Genomic DNA, 16,049 nt, shown 5'->3' with positions numbered 1-16,049 from the left:
ATGGGGGTGTCTTCATTTACTGGCGGCGGGTGTCTGTCACTGAAACAGGCAGGTGAGATTTCACATCCACCTTGTGTGTGCCTCTCTCTCTCTCTCCCTCCCTCCCTCTCACACAGGCTGAGAGACTCTGCCTCTGTGAGTGTACGTCTCTTTCTCCCCCTCTCCCACACACAGTAAGACCGAGGTACTGTGCTCAGTCCATCTGTGTCTCCCACATACACAGTAAAACTCTGCTTTGTGTGTGTATATACGTCTCCCCTCATTTCTCTCTCTCCCCCCCCCCATCATTTGTGCCACATGATGATTTAATTACACTTGACAGTTTACAATGTCTTTCAAGATTTAACGGGGAAGCTTGTAAGATGGACAAGTCACTCGCACAAATAACAGAAATGCCGAGCACCGTGGGAAATCTTTGTCTACCCCCCCGTTATATCGTGTGATATCGTGCTAGACCACGACCACTTCACTCTGGTTACATCTTGCGTCGTCGCCCAGTGAGAAAGGCCTATTATGGAGCTGTATCATGACTGGCTCTTTTACTCAATGCCCCGACCAACGAAGCCAAGCATACTAGCGGCTTCTCTACCACACTATCTGTGATGCATAAGTATTTTTTCTTTATTCTGTGAATATTCTCTTTATTCATATAAACATGCAAATTTGGAGCAGGACTATGCCTCTAAAACCCTCAAGCATGCTCTGCCGTTTAATAAGATCATGGTTAATCTGACAGTAACCTCATTCCCATCTGTTCTTTGTAACCTTTCACCCCTGGCTTGTCAACTACTTGAAACCCCTGCCTTAAAAATATTAAAAGATTCAGCTGCCAAGCTGTCTGAGGAAGAAGATTCTGAAAGCACATTACCCTCTGAGAGAGAAAAAATGTTTCCTCTGTCTTAAAAGGCTGACCTCTTATTGCCCCAAGTTCTAAATTCTTCCATCGAAAAAAGAACATTATTTCAGTGTATAAGGTGAAGCTGACCGAAGTTTTTATCTAATAACATTCTGTTCTCATGGAACCTTAAATATTTGTGCTTCCTAACTCCGTACCTTTTATTTCCTCAATATCCTAATTAAAATTGTTGTAAATATTAAACTCTAGAATAGGCATCATTATTTGTCGCTTTAAAGAAATGCAAAACATTTCCAACAAAAACTACATCTATTAGAGATAAAATGGGAAGAAATAAATGTTCCTTTAAGTTGCTATTTGTGATACTGGAGGTGCTAATTGTACAATAATGGGTTGGTTTTGCCAATGTCAGCTGCAGTGCATGCAACAGCACATTCCAGTCAACACTCCTTTATACTGCAGCATGGGAGTGTGGGAGTCCAAATGTTTCTGACTTCTCCATTCCACCCTGGACTCAACAGCGTGCATGAGTGCATAACACGTGAACGTGCAGAGGATGCTCAATATTCGCTGCACAGTGATATCATCCGCCTGATCCTCCTTTGGTGTCACGTGCAAAATTCCCTCGTGGATTTGAGGCCTAGAAGATACTGAAACACAATTTTTGAGGCCTTTCAGATTTTGTACTGTAAATCCAAAAGAAAAAGAGAAACTATTGGAAATAATCAGCTGAACAGCTTGCGTCTGCGAAGAAAGGAACACTTGATGTCAATATCCTTTGGCCAGAATTGCTTTCTGTTTGTCTCTTTATCCTGGTCACCTTCACACTCTATTCACATCGTCTTTTAGTTTAAAGAAGCCTAAGATTGATAGCTTTGAGTATAGAAGCTGGGATGTAATGTTAAAATTGTACAAGGCATTGGTGAGACCAAATCTGGAGTATGGTGTACAATTTTGGTCGCCCAATTATCAACGCCCGGCGCGGCCTTAATTTGCCGCGGACTAGCGCCCGCCGGGGGCTTTGACCTCGACTTCGGGAGGGAAATGGGGAGAGACAAGAACTTTGCCTTCCATCACAGTGAGGAGGAGAGCCACTGTGATGGATGTTATGTGAATAGTGTTGGTGTGTGTTTTGGTTCTTTTATTGTATGGCTGCAGAAACTACATTTCGTTTGAACCTCATGTGAGGTTCAAATGACAAATAAAGGTATTGTATTGTATTATAGGAAGGATGTCAACAAAATAGAGAGAGTACAGAGGAGATTTACTAGAATGTTGCCTGGGTTTCAACAACTAAGTTACAGAGATAGGTTGAATAAGTTAGGTCTTTATTCTCTGGAGCGCAGAAGGTTAAGGGGGGACCTGATAGAGGTCTTTAAAATGATGAGAGGGATAGACAGAGTTGATGTGGACAAGCTTTTCCCTTTAAGAATAGGGAAGATTCAAACAAGAGGACATGACTTCAGAATTAAGGGACAGAAGTTTAGGGGTAATATGAGGGGGAACTTCTTTACGCAGAGAGTGGTAGCGGTGTGGAATGAGCTCCCAGTGGAAGTGGTGGAGGCAGGTTCATTGGTATCATTTAAAAATAAATTGGATAGGCATATGGATGAGAAGGGAATGGAGGGTTATGGTATGAGTGCAGGCAGGTGGGACTAAGGGGAAAAAAATTTGTTCGGCATGGACTTGTAGGGCCGAGATGGCCTGTTTCCGTGCTGTAATTGTTATATGGTTAGGATGGAATTATGAGTCATCAGCCTTAATTGTCACTCATTTCCCTTTCCACGGAGTGCGTGACCTGCTAACTATCCCAGCATATCTCGATTTATTGAAGCCTTTTGGTTTCATTGTGATGGACTGCACTTCAGAAGTGATCAATAAGTTGTGAATATGTCTGGTGTGAACCTGTCGTAGCAGTAGGCAAATTGCAGTCTGGGAGACTGAAGTTGTGTGCCACAACGAGCCTTTCAAAGCACTTCCTGATCCTAATTATCAGAGCCACCAGACAGTAGCCAGTGAAACATACAACCTTACTCTTCTTTGATACTGTGATGATTGCGATCTTAAAGCAGGTGTGCGTAGCTGGCTCTCCGCTCTGCACAGGACCACTTGGACTATAAAGACGTATACGTCAGGCTGTTGTTCATTAACTACCGTTCAATGTTCAACACCATCATCCTCTCCAAACTGTTACCAAGCTCATGGAACTACAGACCCATATCACCCTGGCCACACTGTTATTTTGGACCTGGCATCGGGAAGACGGTATAGGAGCCTGAAAACTGGAACATCAAGGTTCAGGAGTGGCTTCTTCCTAACAACCATCAGGCTACTAAACACAACCTCCAAATAAATTCCATACTACGTAGACTTGGGAGCATTGTTTTTTCTTGACTCTTGCCTTCTGATGCATTTCGATACAATGCATTTCGTTGTCTCTGTACTGTACACTGACAATGACAATTAAAATTGAATCTGAATCTGAATCTGAAGACAGTGCAGGGGGCTCTATCCGCACCAGTTGCTTCTCGCAGGTTCGCCCTCAAGAAGGGCGTAATGACGTCCACAATGGTGACCATGGATACATGTGTTCCCAAGGCTGTTGAGAGGTGTGACGTAATTCCACTGACCATCTGTTGAAAACAAGCGCAGAATGAGTTGAGCTTGTCGGAGAAGGATGTGTTATTGCTAGTGATGCTGCTCGGCTTCACTTTGTAGCCTACTATGGCCGTGCCACAATCGACAGGTGTCCTCGTAGTTATTGCGGAACTGTTGCTTGATTCAGAATTTTATTTTGACATCCTTGATGGTTTTGCAGAGGTTGCGTGCAGATTTCTTGTACAGGCCGGATTTATCCAACTTGAATGCCACAACGGCTTGGACTTCACAAGGGAGTGAACCTTTCCAGATGAGGAACACTTGAATCGTCTAATTTGGCATGCAATCCTCTATATCTGAAGTAGTCTGTGGTGGCCATAGCATTTTCCTTTAGGTTGGCTGTAAAATCCTGAATATGGACATGTCCACTGACTCAAAGCAGACATGTAGCATCTCAACTGTTTCTTCTCTCAGGCTTCATTTCCTGTATTATTTTCTTGCTTTTAAATATCTAATCAATTTCAAAATTAGGAGGATACTGCCATGCTGTCCTGTGGAACGTTCCATGGTTTTGACATGGTGATAATTAAGGAACAACAATATTTGTTTGAGTTGATTTGTTGTTTGATTTGAAGGTAAGTTTAAAGGTGACATTTGCTGCTGTTAGGGTGAGGGAGATTGTACATTTGTGAGTTGTGGAAAATCACAATCACAATAATACTTTATGAGTCAATTATGTTTTGCAACATATGAGGAATTTCATTTGCCAAGTCAGTCATACAAGTAAAAAGCAACGGAACACACAGAACACATTTCAACATAAACATCCATAACAGTGACTCCTCCACATTCCTCACTGTAATGGAAGACGAAAAAAAGTTCAATCTTGTTTTGAGAACTGCAGGGCTGCCAACATTGGGTGAGAGTTGAGAGTGAGAAATTGCGAGGGAGTGTAGTGACCGATGGGCGGGGGGGGGGGGGGGTGTTCCCCCTCCCATAGTAGGCTCCGGAGGAGGCACCAACGCCCCCACTCACCAGGGTCCGCTCCTGGCTGTGGTTAAAACTCCATGGGGTGTGGACAGAGTGGTCGACGGTCATAGAGCAGCCGGAGGTGAGGGTGGGAGGTGTGTGCCGTGCCTCAGGGAGGAAGGGGGAGGGGGGTTGGTGCTGGGACCACCGCCGTCGTGTCTCACCGATCACACCATCTGCATGGGAGAAACTAAACTACTTTTTTTTCCCCCAAAATCATCCCACAGGCCGGTAGTTTGATAGCCCTGCTTTAAACCAATTCCCTCTAGTGCTTGAATCACATATCCAAGGGAATATGCATTCACCTGATATTCCCCTCATGGTTTTTACTCACCTCTAAAACAATTTTTGCTTTATTTTGAACTTTCAGCACCCACAGATATTTGAGCGTGAGAAATTTTGTGATCAGTGTGAGAGCATGAGAATTTTGTGAAATGCGCGAGTCTCACGCTCAATGCGTGAGGGTTGGCAGTCCTGCTAATAATGCAAACATTTTATGCAAGTTCCAATTGTTTGGACAAAAATCACTTGTTACTGCTTTATAACAGTTAAGTTACATTAAGACCATTTCAGAAATGATGGCACTCAACAATCAACTAACAAATTAAAGCAAACTAAAAATAAATAACATGTTCCCTTTCCTGACTCGACCTCATAAGTACTTTAACGCTGTTAACAGAGCAAAGGGATATTAATCTCAAGAATCAAAATGGGGAAAGTGGGGGCAAGGTCATTCTAAGCCCATTCAGATCTTCATAGAGTCAGAGTTATACAACATGTATGTGGCTGGCCCAATTTGTCCATAATGATCAAGTTGGCATTCTGCGTGCCCAGGGACTGGCTGCCGTTCCCAGATCAGCTCGCGTCCCAGGGACTGGCTGCAGTTCTCAGGTCGGCTCGCCTGCCCCGACCCTGCAAAAACAAATTGAAAAAAACTTGGGTTTTCGGGTTACGGGCCGGATTCAGCCCGTGTGCCGTAGGTTGCCGAACCCAGCGTGAGAATTCTGTCATCAGCGTGAGAATTGGCTGAAATGCGTGACTCTCACACTCAAAGCGTGAGAGTTGGCAGCCCTGTCTAAGGCCAGGATGAGACAACAGACGCACAGGGAGACACATACACAAGTGAAGACACACACACACACACACACACACACACACACACACACACACACACACACACACACACACACACACACACACACACACACAAACAGGGATGCACACACACACACACACACACACAGGCAGACACACGCACACACACACACAGGGAGACAGACACACACACAGGGAGACACACACACACAGGGACACACACACTGGGAGACAAACACACACACACACTGGGAGACAGGCAGGCACACACACACAGGGAGACAGGCAGACACACACACACACACACACACACACACACACACACACACACACACACACACACACACACACACACACACACACAGGGAGACACAGACACACACAGGGACACACACACACAGGGAGACGCACAGAGACACGCACACACACCCACACAGAGAGGCACACAGGGAGGCACACACACACACACAAGGAGATACACACAGGGAAACAGACACACACACACCTTTCTTCCCCCCCCCCCCCCTCCACCCCCTCCATCCCTCTTTCCTCTCCTTCCTCCCCCATCCCTCCTCCCTCTTTCCTCCCCCTCCCCCTCTTTCCTCCCCTCCCTCTTTTTCCTCACGCTTCCTCTTCTCCCCTTTTTCCTTCCCTTCCTTCATCCCCTTACTACATGCCCTCCACCCCTCCCTATTTTTCTTTCTCTCTCGCTCTTTCTCCCCTCCCTCTCTTTCCTCGGCCGCCCAATGGGGAATCTGGCGGGCACGGGGTTGCGTGGATTGGCGGCGTTGGCGCTGCCGTGTGAGTTGAAGGGCAGGAGGGAGGGAGCGAGCGAGGTTGCCGAGGAAGCCGGAAGCGCAGCGCTCGCAGACGGCGCACAAAATCGCTGACACCCGCTGCCCGGGACCGACGCGCTTCCCCAATCCATGCAGATCGCTGTCATGTGGCGCAAAGAGACAAACTGTGCATCAAGTTATTTGCTGTGCAGGGACTGAAGACAGCGTGAGAATTCTGTCTTCAGCGTGAGGGTGTGAGAATTGGCTGAAATGTGTGAGTGTCACGCTCAAAGCGTGAGAGTTGGCAGCCCAGGAACTGGTTTTGGTGCATCATGTAACCAGCACACATTGTAGTCATGGTGGTGATTGAAGCAGTATAAGCAGTATACTCATCCAGTCCCTGCAGAAATTGAGTCTAAATTTGGTAACAAGTTGTTTTCAGATTTTGTTTGCTGATCTTAAGGATTGGCTGCACATTTCTCTCATTTGTTAACCTGTCATTTGAAATTGGAAATTTATCCAGTATGGTGCTGGTTAATGAAGGTGGGAGAAATGTTAGACATAGTTTCAACTGCCAATTTTATGTCAATATTGGTGCAGACTTCCAGTATTCTATACAACATTCCCTTGTTTTCTCGTATATGAGATGGGAAATGTAAGCTTTCATTTGCAGAACACATTCAGAATGGGAAGGAGAGCTATCCAACAATGTACCATATCATTTGTTGGTTGATCTGATTACATGTAATGTTGTCCTTTTGTCCTTGCATGTATTGTTGGCTGTGGTGTATTTGTTGTGAAATGCTTTGTGTTCTTTTTTTAAGCCACGCCATTTTAATGAGTTGCACAAACAATTGGATAAATGTTTGTCTGTTCAACATAGTCTCTGTCAAATTTGTCATATTTATATCACTTACTCCAGTTTAATATCTGAGAATGGGAGAGGTTTTGAATTTTGTTTCAGTGTATCTCTATCCTCCAACAATGGTTATTGAGAGTTACTAAGAATAATTTTCACAATCAGACTGGCAGGAAATCCATTGCTAAAACATTATATCAGGTTTGAGGAAGCGGGGTGTAAAATGGTTAGCTCAACTGATTCAGCCAGTAATTCCGGCCCTATTCTAATTAAATTTGTTGCTCATTTGGAATCAATGATACTTTGTCAGTCCTTGTGTAGATCACCTCCCAGTGAAATGAATTTAATTTTACCATATTGTATGGTAATACAAATGCATAGCTTCTGGGTGTATCCATTTGATCTTTGAGATAGATTTGAGGGTCAGTATCTGAAAAATGCCAAGATTGATTTTGAAAGTCATTTGCAAAGCAAGTAAATATGGTAAGTACAATAGAAACAAGGAGCTGCAAATGCTGGTTTACAAAAAAGGGCACAAAGTGCTGATGTAACTCAATGGTTCATGCAGCATCTCTGGAGAACATCGATAGGCGACGTTTCAGGTCAGGACCGCTCAAATATCTAATAATATCTGTACTGAGAACTTCCCCATTTCCTGATACCTGTTTTCAAGTGTCAGTTTAAAGGAATTCCTAGCATTAAGCAACATTGATGTCAGTCAGGCTAGTTGAAAAGTCACAGTAAAAAAATTGTCTCTAACAGCTTATCAGAAACAATTTTTTTTAAATTTATTTTAAACATTATGTCAAGTACTAAATATATACTAAATATAAATATCAAGTACTAAATATAAATATGTAATTAAGGTAAATTCTAAAATGTAAATATAATAAATACTTTATTTCCAAATAGCGCATTTTGAAATGTTCATGCAAGGGATTACAATGCATGAGAAAACTAATATCTTTATACAGGTGCACAACCTTATATCCGAAGTTCCAAATAACGAAAACCTCCGAATAGCGACATTTTTTCAGTCCTTGAAGAAAGGTCCTTGAAAACGTTCACTGAGGGCGGCCCGCAGAGGTGACAGCGGAACCTCCGGTCGGTCCTCGAAGAAAGGGGAACTAAATCCCCATTCATAAAAGAGAAGGTGAGGGTATATTGCGCGGGAGGGTTAATAATTGACAATCTGCTGCTGCCTGCCCGCTGAGTTAAAAAGTTCCCACGGTAGACTCACGATACACAGTGTATCGTGAGTCTTGCATGAGAACTTTTTAACTCAGCGGGCAGGCAGCAGCAAATTGTCGCTCCCTTCAGTTTCACCCCACCTACACCCCTCTGCTTCCCGGCCATGTGTGTGACCCCTTCCCTCCCCTCTCCAGCTCCCCGCCCATTGCGGGAGTTTTGCACTGTCTTCACGTCGGAGCTAGTGCCAATCACCGGAGACGTCAGGACCAACGGGACACCGGCCCCCAGGCCCACTGCAAGCACGGAGATCCCAGAGACCCACAGCCAGCAGCAGCCCAGCCCCGTTCCAATTCCAGAGGAACACGCTCCCCGTAGGGACCGAAGCTGATGGTGTGCAAGGTGCGTCTTGGTCTTGAGGTTGCGGATGAGGGGGCGCAGCTCAGGCTGTGACGTCTCCGGCCACCCCCCTGTACTGGAGCTGAGACTGGGAACTGTGGGGTTTTTTGCAGTTGCAGAGGGAGGGGGCAAGGGCGGTACAGTTCCCAGCTCAGCTGCAGTCCAGGCTGTGACGGAGACGTCAGGACCACGGGACCCGACTGTACAGGAGATCCCAGAGACTCACAGGGAACTGTAGGAGCCCCGCTTTGAACCCAGTTGCGGAGAGGGGGCGCAGCTCGGGGTGGCACTGCCACTTGTCGCTGTAGGCGCATCGGGGAGCGGGTTCCTGTTGGTCCTGACGTCTCCGGCCATCCCCCTGGACAGGAGACTGAGAGACGTCAGGACCACCAGAAGCCGCTCCCCGATGGGCCGCTACAGCGACTGCAGTTCGCAGCCCGAGCTACGCCCCCTCCCAGAGACGACCCCCAGGCCCACTGCAAGCACGGAGATCCCAGAGACTCACAGCCAGCAACAACTCTAGCCCAGCCCCGCTCCAACTCCAGAGGAACCCGGGTTGCGGATGAGGGGGCGCAGCTCGGGCTGTGGGCGAACTGCCACTTGTCGCCGTAGTGGCCCATCGGGGAGTGGATTCCTCTGGAGTTGGAGGGACAGGGAGACACAACGGCTTTTGAGAATGGTGGGCAATCACTTCCAAAGTTCTGCCCACACAGTCAGTACACCTCTCCTACACTTGTATCCCACACTAAGATCATCTCGCAGAGAATGATCCCAGCCTAACCCTCCCTATTCTCTCCTATTCTGCAAGAAAAAACTACATTGAAGACTCAAACTCGCGATCGAGTAACGGCCGGGATCGAGGCGCAAACTCGCGACCTTGCGGATATGAGCCAAGCACTACCACTGAGCCAGCCGTTAAAATCTACGCTAAAAATCTTCCATTCCGAAAGCCGAAAAATTCTGAATTACGAAAAGTGTCTGGTCCCAAGGCTTTCGGATAAAAGGTTGTGCACCTGTAACACAATTGCTTTTCAAGCAATAAATATGTTTTGGTACATCTAATTTTTTAAATCACACAGATCTTAGGTGCAGGGTATTTTTTTTTATCACAGATCAAAGTTATTAAAAGTTTCAGTCCACCTCTCCAGTGGTGAGTTGAGCAGATACAACAGATCGGGATAATGATGTCTCTGGAGTTCCCAAGGTCAGTGAGGAGGAAGCTTACCTGGAACCTCGAGACCTTTGTATTTTGCAAGAAGAACGTCTCCTGGCTATGGATCTGCATCTGGAAAATGCAAATTTAGTTGCTCTCCAGAAAACAAAAGGAACTGAGCATACTGCAAGAAGTACCAGTGAAATCCCTTCAAAGTATATTGTTAAATGCTTGAAAGGATGCTATATTTCAGATTGACACAAGATGCTGGAGTAACTCAGCGGGACAGTTACTCCAGCATTTTGTGTCCATTTGGTGTAAACTGGGATCTGCAGTTCCTTCCTGCACATTCTATCTTTCAGAGTTTATCCTAACAACCAATGAGGATTCAGAACTAGAAAATCATTCATAATGTGTTTTAGCAAGAAAAAAGCACCATGTACAATAAGCACTTTGTTCTATGGAATTCAGTGATCCACCAAAGGTCTTTGAATTAACTGATAGGAAAGCCATCTACAGGATTCTGATGAAAATTGATTGTCTAGAAATCCTTTTCCTATTCAAGGATTGGATGAGGGAATAGAAGTACCTACGTATTATAAGAAGAAAATATGAGGCTCAGCATTGAAGCTGGGACAAAGCAAGACTGTGTCTCAGTGCCTTCTAGCTCTGTCATGATTAAGCTGAGATACCAATTAAGTTGAGAATAGGTGGCAGCTAGTTCATTATTAGACAATTTCAGAACAAAATGACGATATTCTGCTCATTATTTAGGATCTATCTTAGTTGGAAACATTGCGTTTTCATCAGATGACTTCCAGATCATGATGATCAAATTATTTCATCCTTGCTCCAAGTTTGACATGGTAATCAGAATCAGGGAAGCAATTGGCATGTTACAGGATATAGACATCTTACCCAAAGTATGCATTGAAGCTTGGATAATGCTATTATGGCTCAAATTCTGCTAATTCATTTAGTCTTGATAGACAGCAATGCAAAAAAAAACCATCAAAACCTTTATCAAAGCCTTTGGCAAGCAAATCTCATGAATTGTATATTTCTAACATATGCTGCTTTTTTGAGTTTTTCACATAAGAATGCCCCTGTATTACCAAGGTGATTGAACAGCTTCCACTCTTTATATCTCAAAAAAAATCATTAAAATCTCTTAAAAGCCATGAACAACTGGCCACTTGACACTTGAAAGAGCAGGCCAAGTCTCAATGCAGAATATGTTTGAAATTATCAGACTATGATGACTGACACAGCTAGAGCACATGCTTTTAGATCAGTAAGAGCTGACTGCACTTCACCATTGTGGTCATATGCACTGGATATACCCTGGAACAATTTTATTCTTTTTTGCTGCAGACACATTAGACGCAATGACAACAACAATAAATGTACAATAAATGGTCAGTTGTTCTCAGTAAACTAGGACACGACGGTGCAAAAACTAAAGCAGCTGGAGCAACCATAGTAATACACAGTCCAATGTGGTTTGGTGCCGAGGTACAGTCGTGGTTGGGGTTTAGTTTAGTTTCGTTTAGAGATACAGCTCGGAAACAGGCGCTTCGGTCCACTGAGTCCGCGCCGACCAACGATCCCCGCATATTAACACTATCCTACACACACTAGGGACCAATTTATACATACACCAAGCCAATTAACCTACATACCTACATGTCTTTGGAGTGTGGGAGGAAACCGAAGATTTCGGAGAAAACCCACGCAGGTCACGGGGAAAACGTACAAACTATGTACAGACAGCACCAGTAGTCGGGATCGAACCCGGGTCTCCGGCGCTGCAACCGCTATAAGGCAGAAACTCTACCGCTGCGCCATAATGCGGGGCTGTTGTGCAGGGCTGTTCAGGATGTTGATGGTTGGTGAGAAGAAGCTGCTCTTGACCCAGGGGTTAATTGTTCTTGGGCTCCTGTGCCACCTTCCCAATGGAAGCAACGAGAAGAGTCCAGTGTGGGGTAGATCTCTGATGATAATAGCTGCCTTCTTGAGGCAACACTTCCTGTACATTCCTTCATTGGCGGGGATGTCAACACCTGCGATGAACCACCATTTTCTTTCTGCATTCTCTTGCATTCTTCAGTGTTCTATTGCAACATGTAGGTTTTGCCTCACACCTGAAGAGGTGCAATATAGTATTTGCTGACATGCTGAATTTCCTCAAATATCTGAGGAAGAAGAGGTTTTGGTGAGAGGTGTCAGTATACTGCACCCAGGACGGATCATCAGAGATGTGTACACCCTGGCACCTGAAGCTGATGACTCTAACCTCCACTGTCAAGCCAATGAAGACAGGTGCATGGTTCCTCAGCTTTCCCTTCCTGACATCAACAGTTAGCTTCTTGGTCTTGTGAAGGCTAAGAATAAAATTGTTGTTCTGTCTCTACTGAAGCAGAATATTAATCTCTCTCCTGCACTACGTCACATTGTTACCTATTATCTGTTCAACAGAGGTGGTATTGTCAGCGTTTTTAAATATGTGTTGGAGCTGTTTCTGGCTACGCAGTCATGGGTATAGAGAGAGTAGAACAAGGGATTGAGCCTGTAGCCCTGAGCTGCCCTTCAGCTTATAATTAGCATGGTAGAGGTGTTGTTGCCAATCCATACTGATTGAGGCTTGCTGATAAGGAAGTCGAGGATCTAGTTGCACAGGGAGGAGTAGGGACCCAATTCCCTATTTGAAGGAGAAAGAAGGATCTCGACCCGAAATCACCCATTCCTTCTATCCAGATTCTCCCTGTCCCGCTGAGTTACTCCAGCATTTTGTGTCTATCCCAGGGCAGAATGGAGAGCCCGTGATGTTGCATCCATTGTCAGTCTGCTGTGGCAGTTGGTGAATTGAAGTGGGCCCAGATCATAATTGCGGCATTAATTGATTTGTATCATAAAGAGCCTGTTCCACTTGGGCGACCTAATCCACGAGTCCAGAAGAGTGCCTTTGATCTTCAAGCACGAGGGCACTCTCCTGGAAAGCCTCGAGCTGGATCGACCAGCCGCGTTGAAACCGTGAGCTGGATCGACCGAACCTCGAGCTGCATCTACCGACCGCACGCACACACGAACACACAACTACATTGCGAAGGTGGGGGCCATGGAAAGTGGAGGAGCTCTGACTGCGCGATGAAGATGAAGGTAAACGGCGGCTACAGAGTACCGTAAGTCCTTTAGAGAGTGTGGGGGGAGAGAAGGAGAGAGAGGGGAGACAAGAGGGGAAGAGAAGGGAAGGGAAGGGGGGGGGAGAAGGGGAGGAGAAGGAGTGGAGACACTTTTAAGAAGTATAATAAATGTAGCGGGCATTTTGCCTACCGGTAGGTCTTCCTAGGTCGTGAAACTCCAATGAGCCAATCAAAATGCCCAGTCAGTGAAGGAGATTGCCTACGGCTGCCCTCGACTGCCTGTAACTAAATAGCGACTCCACTCCACTGCACTACGAGTGGAAAAGACCCACGCCGACCAAATTTCCCTTGCGGAAACTTTTTCAGCATCCTGACATTTTTTCCGTGACCTGACTGAGGCCGTGAGTAGGCGGGAACCTCCCTCGAGCATGAAGGAGAGGTCCAACCACATCATACAACCTCCTAGGACCTCGTGTCGACCATGCTGCGAGTTTGAGTCCAGGGCAAACTCTTCTGAACTCGCAGCTTAGGTCGCCCAAGTGGGACAGGCCCTTAACCAACCTTTTGAAGCGCTTTATCACGAAGGACGTGAGTGCGACTGGTCGGTAGTCATTTAGGCACGTTACCTTTCTGTTCTTGGACACCAGTATCATGGATGTCCTTTAAAGCAATGTGGACCTCAGTGGAAAGAAGTTGAAATGTCGATGAAGCCTCCAATGAATTAGCTGCGTTGATTTTGAAAATGCAGCTGCCATTTCTTGCTTTTCCCGATGACGGAATCCGTCCATACGATGGATCGAGAAACCTTCAGAAATTCATACTTGCTGGGGGTTCAATTCCATACGTAGGCTTCCCTCATTCTTGTACTTGTCCACATACGAGACAGCACTAACCACTTAACCTAACCTCATCCTCACACCGCCACCCTTATCTGCTTGTGACCCTGCTTGTGACCCACATACCATCAGACTCAGGAACACCTTTTTCTCCTCTTTTATCAGACTTATGAATGATCCCCCCCCTTAAGCTAGAGTAGTTCCAATCTTCCAACCTACCTCGGTGGACATTGAACTTTTTCTGTGAAAAGGTAATGCAGCATTTTTCTCCTACTCTAGCTCTACTTCTTGTACCTTGCTTAAATGTATTTATGTATACTATTAGATTATTTAAATGGATAGCACACATGCAAAAGCATTTCACAGTATCTCTGTACATGTGACAATAATGAAACAACCACACCTCTGCCCCTGGATACCTCAACCCAATCCTTACTCCCCTAACCAATGACCCTCCAGTTTAAATTCCACTTGGAATATTTTGGAGGACCAAGAACCCAAGCTACCCAGACTTTGGAGAGTAAGTAATTAGTTCTCAAACTACATGCTGAACCCAAATCTTGAAAGGTGAATTATTAGTACAGCAGTCACTTACCAATATAACTCCATGACTGATGATGTGGCACTGCTTAAATACTGCATTGATGTTTCAGTCTACATTTAAGCGCTGAAGTGGGAGTTGAACCTTCTATCTTCTGACTCATAGGGCAATTAGCTGCTGTAATGATTAGCCGAATCCTCCCATAAGTAACATTAGAGACTAATCCAAAGCATGATCCTCTGATTGGTATAGGTTTTATATTCTTCCACATAAATTTCTATTTTATCCGGTGAAATATAGATGCAGGACATTACCGGTTTGATAGTTGATGTCAACTTGGAAACTTGAAACATTTCGTTTTTGTTACAAATATTTAGCATCTGCAGTATTTTAGTTTAAGATTTTGAAATGTGTCTATATAGGTCATCTCTAAACAACCAGACTGAATTCATTATTAGCCGAATCGTTCGAAGGGAATTATGCTGTTATGACCTAGATTCATTGGAGGACAGAGGAAAAACTTTCTACAATAATTTCTGCTCTTCCGATTTTTACAGTTTCATATCATTGCGGATGAGAATAACACATAACCAGGAGTTTGGCCTCAAGTCTTTGTGTATCTGCAATATATCCCTCCCCACCAAATCAGTATCTATCTTCTTTGAGATGTTGCCCGGAACTGAATATAAATCTGGTCCCTACAATTAAAGCATAGCTATAATAAATTAACTATTTGAAAGGCTCTTCCTTTCAACTTTTACACGATTGATTTTTATTTAAACATCATTCACCCACCTTTAATTCATAAGTTTCAATATCTTTTAATGATCTCCATTTTCAACATTCGAACACCCATCGGCTTTGAATGAACAGAATTCCATATCTCTGCTATCCTTTATGAAAATAATTGCTACGCCCAAATGGCCCAATTACAATGTTAAGATTATTTTTGCTTGTTTATGATTCCCTCACAGACAAAATATTTATTCTGTGTTATCTTACATTCCCCAGTCACCTAAACTTGGAATGTAATGCAAGTATTTGCAACTTCTTCTAAAATCCTGGTAGCATATCTGCAATATATCCCTCCCAACTAAATCAGTGCATGTCCTCTCTGCGATGTTGCCCAGAACAGAATATAAATGTTCAAATTGACTGTACAATTAAAGCATAGCTTCCTTAAAAGGAACAACTATAGTATATTAATCATTTGCTTGCAGTGAGATCTCATGTTGTAAGTTTGGAACATTCTCTAAGAAAATGTACAAAACAAATATAACATTAGGTTATAGGAATATTTGCACTTCAATATTCATAGCTATAAAAACTCTTTTAAGCCTTAAAATGAGCACTGGTATCATAAATACCCAGAACCTGAAGCTCAAGATGTGAAAAAGTTACCAAAGTTATTGTATAACACACATTGTTTATTAGAATTGCTAGGTATGGAATGGTGTGCAAAATATGTCTGTTTTTAATATTATTTACTTAATAGTTACTGTTTGAAATGACTAATTAGAAAAATTTAATATTTAATAGAAATAGACTACTTCTATTAAATGTTTTTTTATATTTA

At 44.2% G+C, this 16,049-nt stretch overlaps 1 protein-coding gene across 3 annotated transcripts in view; it reads left to right on the top strand.

Annotated features, from left to right (window-relative positions):
* tiam1a (TIAM Rac1 associated GEF 1a) overlaps positions 1 to 16,049 on the top strand; it is a 236,524-nt gene that overhangs the window by 155,748 nt on the left and 64,727 nt on the right. The window lies entirely within an intron of this gene.

Source organism: Leucoraja erinacea, chromosome 13, assembly GCF_028641065.1.
Source record: "Leucoraja erinacea ecotype New England chromosome 13, Leri_hhj_1, whole genome shotgun sequence".
In the NCBI taxonomy this organism is placed as follows: domain Eukaryota; kingdom Metazoa; phylum Chordata; class Chondrichthyes; order Rajiformes; family Rajidae; genus Leucoraja; species Leucoraja erinaceus.
This window is presented reverse-complemented; position numbering and strand designations above follow the sequence as displayed.